General features: G+C 39.8%; 1 pseudogene; it reads left to right on the top strand.

The window, feature by feature from the left end:
• Positions 1-2,246: 2,246 nt before the first annotated feature.
• The window catches only part of LOC122095510, a 92,308-nt pseudogene continuing 78,518 nt past the window's right edge, over positions 2,247-16,036 (top strand).

The following is a 16,036-nucleotide window of genomic DNA, read 5'->3' as shown; positions in this document are numbered from 1 at the left end:
GAGTAAAACTACAAACTATTTTTAAGAAAGATGAGTTGGATCAAATATAGGATGAATAAATCTCATGTATTTTTGTGATTTTTAGAATCCAACAGCAGTTGGTTCTAGGGTGAGGGTTACTTTTCTAATTTATGAACTAATGAATTAAATGCACAATTATTTCATTCTTACAAACCAAGACAGTCAAGATTTGGGGAAAAACCTCAATTTTCTACATGAAATTGTGTCAAACTATTTTCCAACCAGGACTAAATAATAAATAATAGTGAACAGGTTGTCATTTATTAAAATTAGGTATCTTGATAATACAGCTTTCAAAAATATCCAAACACATAGGATAGGAATTCAGACATGTTATTGGGAAAACAGATATTGTACTTACTGTACCAGGGAAATTGTGTGTGTGTGTGTGTGTGTGTGTGTGTGCATCCACCACAGGTCTTCAACTCAGGCCTGGGTCCTGTTGTCAGCTTATACTGTGCAACTATGGCACTAAACCACATAGGCCCAGGTTTTCTTCTGGCTTTTTAGTAGTTAATTTAACATATGTATCTCATGGACTTTCCTGTCTTGATTCAATATTCTGATCCCCAGCAATCCTTGGGTTAGTGTTACTGTGGGTGGTACCACAAACAGACAGTTCAATAAACTGGGAGCAATATGGAAGTACTTGTGCAAGATACAAAGTAACCAGTTCATTAATGTGGGAGTAACAATATCTCATTAGATTGCCTTCAAACACACTGTTTCTGATGTGTTTAACTGAAGCCCAAAGCATAATCAAAACCTATTAGCCACAATGTATGAAGTAGCACATATTTATGGTGTAGCAATGAACTAAATCCGGAAACAAAAGTCTTTGCTGGGTTTGCAGCAAAGAAATAGAAATGAAGTCTAGACTGGAGGCCTGTAGCAAGCAGCAGAGCATCTGTTTAGTGTGAGTCCAACCCCCAGAACCATAAAGAAGTAGAAGAAAGTGAAAGTGTAGGAGAAAGAAGAAAGGAAAGGAGGAGTGAGGGGCAAGAGAGGAGGAAGGGCATAGCAGGAGGGAGAAGAGGAGGGAACAGGTAGAAAGTAGAGGGGAGGAAAGAAGGAAGAAGGTAACAGGACCCTGGGGAAGATGAGCAGGAGAGGAGGCAGGAGAAGGAAGATAAATGCAATATAACCAAAGAATTGTTGGAAAATATTTTGCATAAGTGATCTGGATATGAATGGCAGGATTATTTTCTAATCAGAGAGACCGCTAGCATAGTGACAATATGGGTCATACCTGTTGTTTGGTCATTTTATTCTCTTTCTTCAGTGAGGAGTTCAGAAGAAGTCCTGAGTTTGGTGTTTTACAGATATACTTCAGGATTTCTTTTTCATGAATCAAGCATGGGAAATAACTAAATGCAACCTCCCTTGATTAAAAAATAATAGAAGCTGTATTTATTTGTATTCCTGTGCATGAAGAAATCCTGGAGATTTCTGGTTAATTCAGAGGGCCCCATGCAAAAATACAGGACAAGAGGAAAGTAAAACTCTTTTTAAAGTATAATAGGTTATTATTCATGAAAAGTTTTAGTGGACGTTTTTCGGGTTTTTTTTTTTTTTGCCACTTGTTCAGTGCTCCAAGGATGTGCCCTGAAGCCCTTTCCAAGTCACCACTTGAACATCCATTTCTGTAGTTCCTGTGGGCCTGGGTGCCTCCTCAGTTCAACCGTCGAGAAGTGGGGCCCCCTCCCTTGTGCTGAATGTGCAGTAAGTGGATGTGTGTGCTTGCTCCCAAGCATTGCCATATGAGCCGGGCCCACCCTGTCCACATAACTGACCAGTCTCAGTTGCTCCATTTCACGCAGGAGCTGGCAGCCATGGGGCTGCAGTTGATGCCACTGCTGCCCTCTCCTCCTCCAGCTGTCTGGTACTGGTCTGCAGTGGTCTTGAGTGAGTGTGCCATCCCAGGAAGACTCTGTTCTGGGGTCACTGGCTGACCCATGGGTATGGGGTGGGCGGACAACATGTTTTTACACTGCAGAGTCCATGGGAGAATAAAGGCTGGGGATGCATTCTGCCCCCTTGGGGCCAGGCAGCCCAGGCTTGGTTCACCTCATCAGTCTTTAAGGAGGTCTCGTGACTGGAGCCATGTGCTGGCCCCTCTGCCAGCAGGTTTGTGACAGCTGCAGCACTCAGCAAAGTGAAGCTCCTTCAACATTTCTGCGGACCTCCATTTTCTGGTCTCTGTGGACTCGTCTACAGGTCCAACCATGCATATGCCATCAGTGCCAGAGGAGCCTGGATTTGCAGTGCACCAGCTGCAGCCCTGGGGGTCCCAAAGCCCCATTGACTTTGCTTTGAAGCCTCCTCCATCGTCCTTCTGGGCCACATGGGCCCAGCTCTGGGTGCCATACCGGGTATGCTCCATTTGGAGGCAATGGGCTCACCCCCTACCCAGGTTGTTCTCCAAAGCAAGGGAATGAGTTTGGCCTTCGCAGGATTTGGGGTCTGCCCTGACTTCTCCCCTGGTTTTGGCACCTGAGTCTGGGTTGCTTGGTTTGGTCACTGATGGAGCCTTGTTGGCTGTAACTCACCACAACAAATGCTGCACCTACTGCAGCAGCAATGTGGTGTCATGGACCCCCTAAGGGTCACCACACAGACCTCTGATGTGTCTACGTGGGCTAGGTGTGGGTTTCATCCCAGGACACCCATTAGGAAGTGTCACTCCCCTTCATGGTACTGCAAGCAAGAGGTGCCACATATAATTTCTACTTTCTAACATTTTCCTTCACTGAGATAAACAGAACTGGGAGATATAAATAAGTTTTATAAAAACTAAATATATAACCTATATCACTTCACCCTGTTAAACCATTGTAATATTTTTTATCCAGTAGGAATTCTGTCTGTAATTACTTATTTTACTTTTGAATATAACTAATGTAATATATTTTGTGTGTACTTTACCATTCTAGTATAACTTCATTTGCACTACTTACATACATTTTTTTCAATTTCTGAGATTTAATCATGTGTTTATGGATAAGAGTTTTGTTGTACTTTTATTTCAGTTTGCCATTATGGCTTTATAAATGCAACCAATAAAATCCATTCTTGTTAGTATCAAGTTCAATGATTTTGGACTAGAGACTCAAGGACATACCATTATATATAATACAGTAATGTGTTTCACTCCACTTCATCTGGCATGCTGGTCCCTCTGGTGAATTAGGATCCTAGTGGCAGCCTGCCCAAATCAATTCCTTGCGGGCACCTCACCTGGGACTGTGGGAGAAGATCAACGTGTGCCTGCTGTTGTGCTAGGGAAGCAACAATGAGGCTGCTGAGTGAATGACATTGTGCCACTGATTCACATGTAGCGTCTGCCTGTACCATGGACCTGGGCTCTGAGGATCTGCCCCTGGGAACATACACACTGGGGGACAGGGGCCGCCACCTAGGAAGGAGTACAGACTGAACAGAAGCCACTCTGTGGATCAGCTTGTACAGTATTTATCCTTCGTGGAACAGGGGTGATCCTACTTGCTATGGGGAGAACACAAGTAAGACAGGCCCAGGACTCGTGATGCCAACTTTGTGCTAAGGCTGAAAAGGAAACTTTCCTCCACGCACTCTCCAGCAGGCTTAGAAAGCACTTCCATGCTCCTTGTCCATTAATTAGCAGCCAGGGACACTCACATCCGGTACTCCTGGCTTCTCTTTTGTGTTTGTTTGTTAATTTACACAGAGAGCCCCTCCCTCAAACAGCAGAGTTATATTCTGGGTTTTGTAAAATGTTCTGCAGCTGAGCATTCCAAGTTTTTGGTTTTGTAGTGTTTCTTGTCAATGCATTGTGAAATTTGTGTTTTAGGTGTTGATGTGCAGGAGGAGGAGCCAGATTATGAACATTGTTTCCTACAACCCTTTCATCTAAAATGAAAACAGATTCTCTCTAAAAATGCCTTTCCAGAAATAACTTTGAGAGGGGAAAAGGCTATTTTCTCATGAGATCAAAGTGTGCTATTTTTATATGCATGTTTTATGCGTTCAAAATACAATTAAGTAATTCACTATCTAGTAACAATTGTCCAGACCTAAGAATTAAGTGTCTTGGAAGCTAGAGGCAGGGTGTTTGTGAGCTTTATCCAAAGGGAGTGAAGAAAGTTAAAATCCATAGATTACTTTGTAGAATCAAAATGGTAATATAAAATGAGAATCACAAAAAAAACCCTCTGGGCTCTTCGGGGTCTTTTATTGTTCCATATGAACTTTTGGACAGCTTCTTCTATTTCATTGAAGAGTGACATTGGGATATTGATAGATATCAAATTGAATTTGGATATATCCTTTGGCAGTATTGCCATTTTCATGATGTTAATCCTCCCAATCCATGAGCTTGGGAGGTTTCCCACTTCCTTGTTTCTGCTTTAATTTTCTTTTTCAGGTTTTTAAAGTTTCCATCATAGAGGACCTTCAACGTGTAAGTTAACTCCTAGGTATTTTACTTTTTGTGCGGCCATTAAAATGGTGTTGCTTTCCTATTTTCAGCTGCACTCTTATCTTGATTAGAATACAGGAAAGCCATTGATTTCTGAGGGATAATTTTATACTCTGACAGTTTGCCAAAGTTTCTGATCAGCACAAGTAACTTGGGAGTGCAGTCCATGGGGTTCTTTAAATACCAGACAATGTCATCTGAAAAGAGGGAGATTTTTACTTCATCTTTCCCTATTTGGATCCCCTTAAGTTTGCACCTTGTCTTATTGCCCCAGCTTGAATTCTAATACTACGGTGAAGAGGAATAGAGAGAGCAGACATTTTTATTTCATTCCTGAATTTATAAGAAATGGCTTTAACATTTCACCATTAAGTATAATGCTGGCTGTAGGTTTGTCAATCCTTAGCAGAAAGAACAGTACTGGAACAATATCAGTTCCAAATTTCAAACTCTACTAAAAAGCCATAGTAAAAGAAAAGCTTGGTACTGGCACAAGAACAGATTTGACGTCCAATGGAATTGGATAGAAGATTCAGACGTGAACCCACTGACCTATAGCCACCTAATCTTTCACAAGTGAGCTAAAATAGAGAATAGATGAAAGACAGTCTTTTGAGTAATTGCTGTGGGAAAAATAGGTTAAACACCTGTAGAAAACAAAAGCTCGATCTGTATATATAACTCTGCACAAGAATCAACTCCAAATGGATCAAAGACCTCAAAATAAAAGAAGACACCATGAAAACATTACATGAAGGAATGTGAGAAACTCAGGGATTTTTAGCACAGGGCGAAATTTTCTTAATAGAGATCCAGAAACAAAAGAAATAAAAGAAAGGTTGGACAACTGGGATTGCATGAAACATCAGAGCTACTGCAAGGCAAAGGTCATAGCTAGCAAGATCAATAGAAAGCCCACGTTCGGCAGAAGATCTTCATGAGTCATAAAACAGACAAGGACTTATATCTAAAATATATTTAGGACCCAAAAAATTCAATTCCACAACAACAAATCCTCAAAGAAACAACTGCTCAATAACTAAGTGGGCTAAAGACTTAAAGAGAGACTTCTCTGAAGAGGAAATAAAAATGGCCATTAGACACATGAAGAAATGGTCAACTTTTCTAGCATACAAGACATGCAAATCAAGACAACAGAGAGATTGCACCTCAATCCAGTTAGGATGGTTGTAATCAAGAAATGTAGGAGAAACTGGATGCTTAACAAGCTCTCCAATAGAAAGCAGTTTTAGTGTTCCAGTGAACAGTCCTAAGCCAGAGAATCACACGAAGTGTGTCATCATAGTACAGAGTTAGACCAGAGAAGGAAAATCCAGGCAAGGAGACAGATCTGAGCACTTGCTGGCAGCTGCAACAGTAGCGGCGGCCATAGCCACCATACTTCCAACACAGAGAGTCCGAGCCAAAGGTGCCAGAGGTGGCGGATGAGCAGATTCTACTCAACACCAGCAAGAACTGACAAGGAGCAGACGTCTTCATCCTGCGGTTCGCAGACCAGAGACTACCCAGGAACCAAGACTTGGCATGAGTAGAAGCCTGACATCCTCACTCCTTCTCAGGGAGCAGAGGACGAAGACCACCCTTCCCCCTCCACTACCAGAGATCTCCATCTTTGATACTGACAAAGGCCTGGCTGAGCTGTTAACTCCAACTCAGGCCTTGGAAGAAAACTAGAGGCATTTAGCAGGTCACAGGAACTTAACCTGACCTGCCAGGCTCAGCTCCACCCAGGGAAAAATCTACCAGCCTGAGCCACCAGACCCAGGAGTGGCTTTCTTCACTGGATAAAGAGCCAGAGGCTGCCCCTCCCTACAGCAGCCTTAACAATCAATTGAAATTCAGTAAACATAAACCCTGAAAATGGATCTAGGCTGGGCTCTGTGAGTGTCTCAGAAGCTAGCCCCTCAGGGAAAAGTTACTGTTTATTGAAAGGCTTCAACTCTACCCAGAACCTAGCCTCAGAACAGCATCTCCAAACTAGAGGAAACAGCCATCTCCCTCTTTTTGATACTCAAAACAGATCTCCCTCCCATTGAACTAAGCTGGGAGGAGGATAACAAAATCCTGGGTAAAGTAGAGCATTTTTCTGCCTGCTAAAACAAACTGATTTAAGAAACCAAACAGGAAAATCAAACACCACAAGCAGACCAGAGACTCCATCAAGAGACTGGTTAGGGAAACAAGGGAGATACAGGATCTTTCTGTAGCCCCCCCCCAAAAAAAAAATCAAAGAACTTTTTTTTGTACCTTTTATAAATAATTTTTTTTCTAAAACTTTTTTTTATTTTTAATTTTTTTTAAAAAATATTGATTTCTATTAATTTTTTTTCTTCCTCTTATATTTTTTATTTTAGGGGTATATATGTGTGTGCTTTTTTTCTTTTTTTAATTTTTGTTTGTTTAGCTCTACTAACCTTTTGTTCCTTTCTTTCTTTGTTTCTCATTCTTTTCACCTTTCTTCTCTTTGTTATTCTTTGCTTGACTTAATTGCTGTTCTGCTCATCTTCAGGTATACCCATAGTCGATTATTAGACCTTATCCCCCATTGTGTACATACTTAATCCATAAATTTATTACTCAATTCAAAACCTCTTAGAATTAAATTCCTTAAGAGCAGTACTACTTCTTTTACCTATATAGTATTTTAAGCATTTTTATTTTTATGTTTTTCACATCTCCTTTATATCCCTCCCTTCTCTCATTTTATCCACATTGTTCTCTGAATATTTCATTTTTTAATTGCATAACTTTTAAATGTTGTACTCTTTAATTTTTGCTTTTCTATTTTTGCTTGTCTCTTTTTTTCTTTTTCTTTCTTTTTTTTTCTCTCTCTCTACTATCATTCTATCAAACCTATTTCCTACTTTGAGATTAGGACTTAGTTAAGTGAACTCTCCCTCTGCCTTTCCACATCCCTCTATTCCTATTTTTACGCACATCTCTCCCTAAACCTAATTATTTCTGGTTTGCCAAATTCTTCTTGGCCGTTCATAGTCAATTGACACAGAATAGTTTGATGTTGAATAGATATATATGTTGAACTAGATAGTATCTGCAGACTTTTCACTGTGCAACTACAGACGTTGGTTGATGCTTGCCTCAAGATAGTGTTCTAGCACAAAACTGGTGTTACTTTCATCCCAAATGGGCAGAGCAAGACAGAAAAACACAAGAAAAATGGCAAGTCCGGGTATCTCAACTCCCACTCATGATAATAAGGGGACAGGACAAATAATAAATAATACAGAGGAGAGTTTCCAAAAAACTCTACAAACACTACTGGTAAACATGGCAAATGTAAAGATTGAAAACTTGCAATGGACTCTGTATGAGCATGATAAGGAGAGAGAGGAGGCAAACCAAATGTCAATACAGGAATATCATGAGTGCGAGGAAGCTACTCAAAAATTGATACAGGAATTGCATCAGCAGCTTGAGAACACACAAAAAGAAATAATGGAGAAGGCTGAGATCAGTCAATTAGAAAGTCAGGAATGGCATGAGCAGGCTCAGAACACTCAAAGAGAAATACAGGAATTGCCTGATTGTGAGGAAGCTAATCAAACAGTAATACAGGAATTGAGAGAGCAAGATGAGAACACAAAGATCACTAAAGGCATTCATGGAATCCATAAACAGAGAACTGAAAGAAGTCAGGGGTACAAAAAAAGGAATGTTGAATGGAACCCAACAGAAGGAATGGGAGTCCAGGAAAACAATAACCATCCAACTACGTGATTGGAGAATAAACACTGAACACCAAATTAAGGAAGTAAAGAAGTTCATAGAAGATCTAAAACAAAGCTCCAATAAAGAATTTGAAGCCATCAAAGCTGACCAACTAGAAGGGAAAAAAATAAAAAACAAAATAAAAAATCTTGATAGAAGGTTAGACCATGCAGAAGATCGAATCCTATAGACTCCACTCCCAAATTACTCAAGCTGATTAAAAACTTTGTACAAGTAGCAGGGTATAAAATTAACCCTCAAAAATCAATGGCTTTTCTGTATGCCAACAATGAGAAAAGTGGCTGAAAGTAAGAAAGCAACTCCATTCGTAATAGCCACAGAAAAAATGAAATACATAGGAATTAACGTAACCAAAGAAGCGAAGGACCTCTAAGATAAAAACTTTACAAACTTGAAAAAAGAAATCAAAACAGAAAGTGGCAATAACTCCCATGCTCGTGGATTGGAAAGATCAACATCATGAAAATGTCAATACGTCCAAAGGCTATCTGAAAATTCAATGCGATACCTATCCATATTCCAACCTCATTCTTCAAGGAAATAGAAGAGGCAATCCAAAAATTCATATGAAACAATAAAAGACCCCGAATAGCAAAAATCATCAACAGAAAGAACAGTGCTGGAGGAATATCAATACCAAATTTCAAACTCTACTATAAATCCATAGTAATCAAAAGAGCTTGGTACTGTCACAATCCAATAGAATAGAATTGACAACCCAGAAATGAACCTACAAAACTATAGCCATCAAATCTTTGATAAGGGAGCTAAAACAATAGAATGGAAGAAAGACAGCCTCTTCAGTAAATGGTGCTGGCAAAATTGGTTAACTATTTGTAGAAAACTAAAGCTAGATCCTTATATATCACCCTTACCAGAATCAACTCCAAATGGATAAAAAACCTTGGAGTCAAAGCAGACAGTCTGAAAACATTAGAGGATGGAGTAGGAAAAACCCTAAGTCTCCTTGGCACAGGCCGAAATTTTCTTAATAAAGACCCTGAAACACAACAAATCAAAGAAAGGTGGGACAAATGTGTCTGCATGAAAATGCAGAGCTTCTGCAGGGCAAAGGACATAGCTAGCAATATCAGTAGAAAGCCCACAGATTGGGAGAAAATTTTCACTAGCCATACAACAGGCAAAGGTCTCATATCTAAAATATACCTGGAACTCAAAAAAATAAATCCCCCATCAACAAATCCTCAAAGAAACAACTGCCTGATAAATTAAGTGGGCTAAAGACTGAAAGAGAAACTTCTCTGAAGTGGAAAGAAGGATGGCCAATAGACACATGAAGAAATGCTCAACCTCCAAAGCCATAAAAGAAATACAAATCAAAACAACATTGAGATACCACCTCACCCCAGTTAGAATTTCTAAAATCAAGAACTCTAATAACAACAGATGCTGGAAGGGATATGGAAAGAAGGGAACCTTACTGCATTGTTGGTGGGAATGTAAATTTTTTCAATCAAAAGACTCCACATTGTGCTCCCCTATGACCAGCAATCCCACTTTTGGACATTTACCCAAATGTTCACAAACAAGACCACACTGAAGCTACCAGCACGACTATGTTTATTGCAGCATTATTTACTATAGCTAAGATATAGAACCAACCCAGATGCCCCTCAGTAGATGAGTGGATCAAGAAAATGTAGTATATATACACAATGGAATTCTATGCCTCCATCAGAAAGAATAGCATTGCCCCATTTGTTAGAAAATGGAAAGACTTGGAAAAAATTATATTAAGTGAAGTAAGCCAGGCCCATAGAAACATATGTCCCATGGTTTCCCTTATTTCCAATAACTGGTATATGTCTGGATCAAGCAGAAACGGACAGATAAGTTGATGTTCGTGCAATGAAGCCTAATATATGTATTCAAATGTTTTTTCTCTTTCATGTGATTGTTTCTAACACATTTATAAGATTATTTCTTTATTGCTTTGTATGTCTCTCCCCCAAGGTATAACCCTTTCTTTCACTGTATTTGATGTCGGTATAATTTGTGGAGGGGAAGGGAAAAAACAAATCGTTTAAATAGGTATACAGGTGGACCCATTGCAACAATGAGATATACAAGTCGTTATGTTGAAAACGAACTTTACAACTTTGGTGCGGTTGGGGGAGAAGGAGGACTGCTTGGGGATGCGGGGGGAGGATGGGAAAGGATGTGAAAGGGAAACAAAGCAGGAGGCTACAATGCTTGGTAAGAAATGTACTCATTAACTTGCCCATGTAATTGTAACCCCTCTGTTGTGTATTTTCACAATTAAAAAAAAAGGAATGTAATAACAACAGATGTTGGAGGGGATGTGGCTAAAAAGGAACCCTACTGCATTGTTTGTGGGAGTGTAAACTTGTTTAACCACTTTGGAGAGCCGTATGGAATTGCTTCATAAGCCTCAATGTATAGTTCCCCTATGGCCCAGCATTCCCACTCTTGGACATTTACCCAAATGATCACAAACAAGATCATACCAAAGCTGCCAGCACAACCATGTTTATTGCAGCATTATTCACCATGGCTATGATATGGAATCAACCCTGATGCTCCTCAGTAAATGAATGAATCAAGAAAATGTGATATGCATATATATATATATATATGCGCATATATATATACATAAATATATATATATATATATATATATGTATAGACACAAACAAAAAATGGAATTGTATGCCTCCATTAGAAAGAATGACATTTCCCCATTTGTTAGGAAATGTAAAGACTTGGTAAAAAATATATTAAGTGAAGTAAGCCACACCCAAAGATACATAGGTACCATGATTTCCCTTGTTTGCAAGGACTAGTATATATTTAGGATAAGCAGAGAAGATCAAAGGCTATGCATATATGACCATATAAGATGATGTTAAACGAAATGTAATCCAAGTCAGAGACACAAGTGGTTTTTCCTTTCTGGCTTTTGTTTTTAATATACTTACAATGCACTATGTGATTCTTTTGTAGGTTCATCCCCCCCATGGTATAATCCCTGTTTTCACTGTATTTGATTCCAGCGTTCTGCATCATGTATATACATTTTTGTAAGTTGGGGAGTGGAAGGGATGTAGCAGAATGCTTAAATGGGGATGCAGATTGACCCATTGTGATGATGAGATGTACAGGACACTGTGTTGAAAATGAATTTACAATGTTGGACAGGGATCAAGGAAGGAGGAGTTGGAGAGGTGGGGAGGGAAGGGGTAGTAGGGGAAAAACAAAGGAAGAGGTAACAATGCCCGATAAGAAATGTACTCATTACACTTCTCATGTAATTTTAAACCCTCTGTGCAGTATTTTTGCAATAAAAATATATTAAAAATCTCTGCCTGGTGTAGATTTCCAGTGATGCCTCGGGCATTGCTTTATTTTTTGCCTTTTCTGGCTGTGATTAGGTCCAACTGCCCAGTGAATCTGTACTCTTCAAGGCATCTTGATCCAGAAATGGGACTTGGATTATCCAGTAGCAGTTGGAACCAGGCCAAGGACTGGACAAAACTCCTTCCAGGGCATGGTTTCTTCATTCCCCATGCAACTATGACTGCAAGCAGAATTTCTCTGAATTTGACCCCAGAAAACAGTCACTGAACAAAAAGGCAAGGTCATCAAACACCTTCCCTCCTCCCCCTATTCCCTCCTTTCTTCCTTCTTGGGAAAGTACGAAATAATTTTGCAGATTTTGGCAAACACACAAATTGCCCACCATCTCCCCTGGTAAACTAGGTTTCAAGTCACTAAGTCATGTAAATGAATAATACCACACTCATTATTCTGGACAACATCTTCAGGTCGTTTGGTGCTTTAATTTGTTGTTGGTGGAGGTGGTGGTAGGGGGGCCTGAACTCTGGGTCTGGGCGCTGTGCCTGAGCTCTTCAGCTCAAGGCTAGTGCTCTACCACTTGAGCCACAGTGCCATTTCCAATTTTTTCTGCTTATGTGGTGCTGAGGAATTGAACCCAGGACCTCATGCATGCAAGACAACACTCTACCACTAAGTCTCCTTCCCAGCCCTAATGCTTTAATTCTTTAAAATTTCTTTTTGTCAGTCATGGGGTTTGAACTCAGGACCTGGGTGATAACATGTCCCTGAGTTCTTCAACTCAAGGGGAGCCCTCTACCACTTGAGTCACAGTGCCACTTCAGGTTTCTAGATAAGCGTTTCTCACACTTTCCTGCCAGGGTTTACATTGAAATATGAAATTTTAAATTATATTTCTTCTATGTGTTTATTGGAACATTACAGTTTTTCTGAAATTTAAAGTTTTTGTCTTCAAGTAATCCAACAGCATTAAATATTACATTTGGAAGCTATCCTGTAACACATCCATTTTGAAATTATTATGTTAAGATGAAAATCTTATTCTTTGTAGAAAAATCTCATTAAAATCCAAATGGCAGATATGCTAATTTCAGCAGTCTTGAGTCTCCTTCCTCTTTTCTTTCTGTAGTATCTTTTCTTGTTTTGGAACAAGTGGCATGGACTGTCCAACCATTCAAAAGGAAGCTTATTCCATTTATTTAGTAGAAAATGAATGGAGCCTGTCTGCATCTCAAGGCAATTTTGAGTATAATGTTAATCTGATAAAACATATCATTGAATTTTCAAAGTCGTTTTGATAATTTTTTGTTAAACCATTCATTAAAGAGTTTCGAAATAGCAAGAATAAAATAAAAGTTTTGCTTCCTAAGAAGGTTTTAAAAGTTAGTAATTCAACAAAACACATTATATTATTCTAAGATTCCATGGTGAAGAATTTCTCTTTTATCAGAACCCTTACCACTGACCCCCTCCCTTCAAACTTGTAGCTTATTCAGTTTTCTTGTTCCAGCTTTCATTTATATAGTAGCATATGTAATCACATTGACAATGAAATTCCATTTGTTGTTAGAGAGCTCAATTCATATTGCCAAAGGCAGACTCATTAGCATATTATAGAACATAAAATATTGAATATCATTAACGTGATCTTATGCAACTATTCCATCAATTAATATAAGTAAGACATAAATGTGCATCTTCATATAACTTTTAAAATGCAAAGTAGTTACATATCTATGTCATAAAACAATTCAGACCACTTGTAGGACATACTAAGGTAAGCCTTTTGCATCAGGCCCAATATTCTTTGTAAAATTTTCAGTTCTCATTAACTTTCACCTTAGGGCCTTCTTTTCCCAGCAACAAGATATAAGTGATGTCCGTGGATTTTAGTCACCTCTGAGTAACCTCTTTTCTTTCCACTGCCAGTTAGTCCCTCGTGTTAAATACCTGAGGAATAACTTGTCTCAATGTGCCTGCAAGAGGAATACCCAAGTCGACTGTCTGTGCCCACTCTTCCCTTGCTTTGTTTGGGAATGGGATATCAGAGACAGGGGTGTCAGTGATCATGGTGTTATGAATTATGGGTAGCAGAAAAGAGTAGTTGAGACTAGGATACCAGGGAAAGGGTAAATGTGACTGTAATTGGTGAGGTGCAATGCCAGGAAATTGGGTAGCAGCAACAGCTTTCAGAACTGTTTAGCAGGGACAAGGAAGCGTAGACAAAGTGAAAGAGTAAAAGTTGTAATGGATTGGGGGCACAATCAGGGTAACAAGGACATGGGTGTCCAAACTGGGTAGCCAGTACTAGGATGGAAGCAATTGGCATGGTGGACTGATGTGGTACAGAGCTCTGGGTTCGCCTGTCGAGTTTTGGTTGTTAGATCTTTAGGGAAACTACCTCTAACAGCTCATTATCAGCTTGTTGTGTTCAGGTACGTGCCATCTATAAATGTCTACTCCAAGTAGATTGCATTCTTTGACACCAGCTATAGGACCTTTGCCCTAAGTATCCTGAGAGAGAACACTCCACATTGCAGCAGAATAGGCTCCAAATACCGAGCTGCAATCATCTCATACAACTTTTGCTACTCCTCTCCAATATCAATTATCATGATACCAAGGTATCTGAAATGTGCTCAGCAGCAATACTCTGGGAAGCTACCAAATCTCTTACTCTGACATTCTGGGAGCTCCTTAAACATGGGCAAGAGCATTTGCTGATGCTCTTCCAACTTCTTTCTGTGGCTGGGGAGAGCCACACTTTTGGACCTCAGCTGGGTTACTTTGATGTCCAGATGGTTTCAACTTGCTCTATATTCACTCTCTAGGTGTTCATCAGCTTTAGCTGCCTCTCCTTTTCCCTCCAGGTAGCTCGCTTCATCTCCACATCCTTTGAATTCTGCTTCATATCAACCTGTGACTTTCACACCAAGCCCTTCCACTTTCTCATCTGCCTCTCTAGCTGTGAATCTGCCACAACAAGCTACATGTAACTTCTGTATCTGTTTATCAAGATTTGAGCTGAAATCCAAGGTGGTACTAGCTAACTGAGAACATGGGGAGCACCTTAAATACTCCCCTGCCATTCACTGTTCATTGAGAAAGATGCAAATGTGTTCTGGTCAGTCTCTCCTTCTCCATTTCTGGTTCAGCAGAATACAGTGAAGTCACAATGGAGCTACCAGACAGCTGCTATGTCAGCCAGTGACCCAACTAAAGATAATTTAGTGAGGGGATACTTATCAAATGTAGTAGGATGAATGCACATTATTTGTAGGACACTACTAAGGTCTTTCATCAAACTGGTTATTTTATGTCCAAAATGGCAGACAAATCTTAGGCTCTCTCCTAGATCTTCCTGTTCTGAAGGCCCTGTGGACTCTACATACAACTCATACCTAATGACATGGGTGAATAGAAAAGTAGGTGAGTATGGATTAATATTCTGAAGGTGAGCTAAGGTGTTGTTTTGTCATTCCTACCATTAAATCAATGTCCTTTCTCTGACCTTCACCATATCTCTTTATTTCACAAAATTGGCAGGTTTCTTAGTGGTTCATTTTTTTCTTGTTAGTTCAATGCACGGGTTTAAACATTAAACATGCAAAACCATGGGTTTCCGTTGTCCTAGTAGGCGTTTTGCCTTCTAGGAGCTTCCTTCCAGGTAACTCTCTTGTTGGGCCCTCATATGCATATGCTCACAGAATTGAATATCTCACAAACCATGGAATATCGTTGCTCAATGATGATTAGCTCACACAGAGACTCAAGCAGTTTGGGTCTGGAACCTTTCTGAGAGGCCTTTTACTATATACTGTGGGCAATATTGACAGTAATTCCTCAGAGCAATACCACTGGTAGCAAGTGAGCCCTGACTACTACTTAGCACTTACTAGTCCTACCTAGGGTATGAACACATGAACACACCATGTTTAGCTTATTACACAGTGCCCTCATCAATGAAATCATTTTGAGCCTAGGAGAAAATCTCCATTTGTAAAGCAGTACACATAAGAAGCAGATGATGCCCCACACTCAAATGTTCCAGGAGAACAGTGTAAGGGTGTCCACACAGTTGGGAAATAAGATTCTGAGGGGTGGGAAGGGATGAGTTTAGGTAGCAAACTTACAAGCAATTATAAGTTTCTGAATTCCTAACCTAACTTCCCTCAGACCCTCAGATCCAATTCAAGAAGTGGATCACAAAATGGAGTTTTTAATCCCAGGCCCAAACTCTAGGTGTTCTTGTTACATCTTCCCACCTGCCCCTGATGTAAAGAGTCAGAAGTACAAAGGGGAAGGGAGCCACATGTTCAGGAATATAAATGGAGCTTACAAGCCACTGCAGTCTCTGATTTTCTTTGTTGAAGATAAGATAAAAGACAGCTTGAGTTTCTAAGAACTCAGTGTCTAGGCTATATGGCTTCTTCTGAACTTCTTTCCTTCCTC

The sequence above is a fragment of the Dipodomys spectabilis genome, unplaced genomic scaffold (genome assembly GCF_019054845.1).
Source record: "Dipodomys spectabilis isolate Male_0828 unplaced genomic scaffold, ASM1905484v1 ptg000355l, whole genome shotgun sequence".
NCBI lineage: Eukaryota > Metazoa > Chordata > Mammalia > Rodentia > Heteromyidae > Dipodomys > Dipodomys spectabilis.
This window is presented reverse-complemented; position numbering and strand designations above follow the sequence as displayed.